Genomic DNA, 4,744 nt, shown 5'->3' with positions numbered 1-4,744 from the left:
CAGTCGTGTGATAAGAATGTCTCATATAAAACATCAATTTTTAGAGTTTTGCCCCACATCCTTTCTTTATGTAAGTTAGGAAACGACCAATCAAAAAATAGATAAATGATCACTCTTTGCTTGCACTCCAAAAGGTTTGCATGCCCCCAGGTATAAACTAGAGTTTCAAGGTTACCCCTACTTCTTTCTAATAAAACATTTGTTTTACCGAGAGAGGCCTACCTCTTATAGGTTACCCAAAGATTGTTCTATTCACAGCACAAACAAAACACTTCTTCGACGATGTCTACCGAGATAAACAAAGGTGGGTGGCGGTGCTCGCCAACTCACATAACTTTGAAAAGAGAATCTTGTTCTAGAATAATCCCCTCTTCCAATCATGGATGGGGGTATAGACTAGTCATATTCTCCCGCGGAAACCTACCCTATACCCGAAGTTTTCCTGCCGAAGTAGACCAGGGTGCATGCCCCCTAGGTTTTAGTCATATCCCTCCGAATCACTCACGCTCATCGGGAGGACGGACTGGAGATTGAGACATTTCTTGCGTGAAAAGACCATTCAGGGATGGTATATGACTATTTGCTCTGTATGATCCAGGGAATGAAAGCTGGTCCACGAGCTTGACCATTCTTCCTTCGTACGGAAAACACATTACTCTAAAGAGTGAGGAGACAATTTCTCCTATGCAATAAATATAGTCTCGTCCAAGGAGTAGATTGTAATCCAGGGGTCCTTGAACTACCATTACATTCATGTGAATGGTTTTCCCTCTCAATGTTATGGGTACATCGGGAAGGATCCCTAACGATCGACTGGTTCCTTTATCAAAGCCTATTAGATTTCTCATCTCAGGAAAAAGTGGTGGCGAACCAAGCGCTTTCCAAGCAGTTGAGGAAAGGATACTCACAGAAACCCCCTCATCTATGATGGTACCAGCCATAACCATTCTATATATTTGAACAATAATTCGGAATGGTACACTAGCTAGTAAACGGGGTCTTCCTAGTTGATTCTAGTCGAAGGAGACAACTAGGTTGCTTGGAGGTGGGACCGAATAGATGGTCGGGTACGACTTTGACAAACTTCCTTCCTGCAGTAAAGGAACGGGTAAATTGCCCCCATGTTCGTTGGAGTCTGTGCTTATGAAAATAATTTGGATGGTGTCATCCTTGTTCTCTTCAGTGATTGTATCATCTGAAGATGGAACCTCTGAAGGCAAGACCGAGTCAACTGCCGCCTCGACCTTTTGACTTTTGTCTAGTATGGATTCAGATGGCTCATCTTCAATGATAGATGCTTCGGCTGACCACCTGAGCGGGTCAGCTGGATTTTCGACTAGTGATGGACTCGGCAAGAGTTTTTTATATCTAGCAGGAAGTCGTAACGGTGAAACCGGACGATCATCCAAAACTCTTTTAGCTTCGTCTAAGAAGGGACAACGGTGAACGGCATGATTGCCTTCACATAGTTTACAAGGAAATCTATATTTTCCTTTTTTTCCCGGGGCTTCACTTTCACTAGTTGACGGTGTGTTTTCAACATGATCATCAGAGGTTGACGACACCAGGTTGTGCAAACGAGGAGACCAGTCCCTTAAGATCCGAGGGATGCAAGGACAATCTCTGTGAAAGTGGTCTCCTTTGCAAATGACACATGGCGATTTAGACCTGGTCGGTGCAGTCTGTGGATTTTCGTTAGACCACACTCGTTTGCCCTCGTTCGCCTTTGGCTCCTTCTTATTCTTCTCTTTCTTCTTCTTTTCCTTCTTCTCCTTAGGAACCTGACTTTTGGCTTTACCAGCCCCATCAAGCGAAGAGGAAGGAGGAGAGGAAGAATTAGAGGAAGTAGAAGGTTGGTGGGTAACTCTGGATTCGTCTAATTGCTGATTCGATTGTTCAGGAATAGTGGTGTTCTGAACGACAAAGGTCGAGAAGAGCCATACAGGCAAACCAATTGTCAGTCCTGGAAGCGACAATGTGGCCATATGGGGTGCACCAACATCTCCCCAAGAGGAGAAGGGACTAGGATTTCCTCCAAGGGGAATTCCTTGGTTGGTAGACTCCATTTTCTCAACCCAAGATCAACGTAGGAAACGGTAGAATATTCTGTTTAAAATAAATTTTAGATGCTTTGACACAACTTGTTTTTTCAATTTTTAAGAGTCGAGGAAAAACAAAAGATGACTCTAGTCTCCTTTGATTTTTAATGAGCCTGAAGTGACAAGTGCTCAGATGGACCTTTTCCGTTAAGGAGTCTGAAAAGGAATGAAAGGGACTGATTTGGAGATCTAGGTAGAGGGAGTACCAAACCAATCGCAAAACTGCAGAATACTTTTTACGGTACGGCAGTCAATCTTCCCGAATGTTGTGTTCAGTGCATTGCGATCGATAGGGCGGCAGACACGGCTTCCTATGGATAAAGGATTAAAGCCTATAGGGGTCTCCCAAAATATACTCGATGGTACGTGGGAGCACAAGTCCATACTGGCACTTATCGTCTCAAAGTGGAGGAATCACCCAACCATCAGTGAGAACAACAGTTACCAGGTTTTACGACGCCGGAATACGTCTCTAGCCTAGACCTCTAAATGTTGTGCGTTAAGTTCCAAAGCGTTGTTAGATTCATTGAATTTATTTTAAGTTGATCTTTCTTATGAAGTTTTCCTTTTGGGTTCACCATGAGATGTAGATGTAATTCCTAAAATGCAATCTAAAGATGATAAACAAACTTTTATCTCTTTTGTGCAATGAAAATCCTAACTACTAGAGGAAAAGAAAGACACAATCTTTTCACAAAGAGAAAAGAGCACACTGTAAATGTACTTTCCTAAATCAAGCCAAACAGACTCTCTATATGCAAATGCACATGCATGTATTTGTTTTCGACTTTCTTAGTATTGATGGTAAAAATAAAGTTGATGTACAAATCTGAATTTCTTTTCAAGCGACAAATATAAACAAGCTCTTTTTCGAAATCAAAAACAGAGATGATTACGACACCTTGCGATTTTGAAATGAACACTTGTTCTTTACACTAGAAAATCACAAATTCAGACCAAAGGCAATAGTAACAGTATAATCGAACATCAAAAACAATCAAACTTTCTCCTATGATCGAAATTGACACTTGCGACAGATCCAAATCAAAGGACGACAGTACGACTATTTTACTTTTACAATGGAAAACTGTAAACGACTCAACAAACACACAAAAACATCTACATTTCTTTTGTACAAAGGAGGCAGAATAACAGCAAGGAAAAGGGGTTTTGAACAGACATATACTAATCACAGGTAGCAAAATTCAGAGACAGAACTGGAAAGAATGAAGCACAAGAACCACAGTTGCACAGGGCTAGTCTGATCAGCGCACCTGTAACACAGAGAAAATGACATGCAGCGTAGGTCACCCTTTCGAGAAGTGCGCTGAAATTTAGGATCTCTTAACAGTACCTGCACTAGGCCAGAAACGAGAATCTGTCCGGGTTTCGGGTCACAGTTTGCAGTTCAGTCTTTGGTTTTTGGCTGAGTAAAAGCAATCAGTAATTCAACAATCTGGGGTAGATCTAAGGAGGATCTAAGAGCTATCACAAGGGAATTCAGATAGTTCGTGAATCAGATGTTCAAATCATAAACAGATCCAGTGAATGGATTGAAGCAGCAGATGTCTACTTTGCATTTGTTATGGCAAATGCAGTTCGAATGCTACTTATAAGTTTATGAAACAAACAACAAAGAGATACACAAACAAACTAATTAGACACTCCCCAGTGGAGTCGCCATTTTGTTATAGGGAAAAGTGTCTATTTAGAACTACTCTATCCCACTAAGGTGTGACAACTGGCTTAGAAACAAACAGAGAAAAACTACTTTTGTATTTCCTTTATGAACTATAGATAGAGAGGAATAGAAAGAACCAACATGTGTCTTGCGCTAATCCTTTAATCCAATCCCTCTCTTCTTTGACAGTCTCCAGCTACCTGCTCCCTTACTTTCCCAGCTTCACGAAGTACCTATAAGATCACAGAAGAAGAACACTATACAAAGACATGGATCTATATTCATAAACAACTTAGGATCAGATTTAAGTTAACCATACAAATGTAACAAGCATCAATGATACAAAAGCATGGAAAAAAAACTCAAATAGTTTTTATTGATAAACAAGAAAAGATCCAGGAGGAGTTACAACCGGTGGTTCCTAATCTAGCATCAACCTCCCAGCAAAGAAGCCCCTCTTCACCTCAAACAAAGCATAGATCACCCAATACTCTGATGTTTGTCTCAAAAACCAACAGCAATTCCTTATAATATGCAAAATTCCAGCCTCTGGATCTCTGAGATGAGGGATCCATATATAGATATGTGTAAGGAGGATGAGTCAGCTTGTGATTTGATTAGTGTCTTCTCTCGGTCAGTTCTTGCTTCCACTTGGAGACTGAAGGCCTCTTACTCATCCTTGGTCGAATTCAGTGAGGCAAGTGTCACAAGAGAAGATTCTGGAAGCTTCCATTGTCTCTCCACCTCGCGGAATGACACTGCCATTTGTCATTTCTCGCCCATCGCACCCCACAGAAGGTACTTTTGAAATGCAACGCACCCTCACAGTGTATTTAGGTGCAATGCAATGCACCTAGCCAGTGGAGTAGCTGAAATGATCCTGTTTTGACTTATTCTGAGCAGTTTCTGGTGGAGAACTTCTGGGAGAAGATGTAATCTGTTGACATTATTCCTTTAGGGGTTA

The sequence above is a fragment of the Pinus tabuliformis genome, chromosome 5_1 (assembly GCF_031772625.1).
Source record: "Pinus tabuliformis cultivar Carrire ecotype Pingquan chromosome 5_1, CPIR1, whole genome shotgun sequence".
NCBI classification, from domain to species: domain Eukaryota; kingdom Viridiplantae; phylum Streptophyta; class Pinopsida; order Pinales; family Pinaceae; genus Pinus; species Pinus tabuliformis.
The sequence above is the reverse complement of the archived record's forward strand: the minus strand, read 5'-3'. Positions refer to the sequence as shown.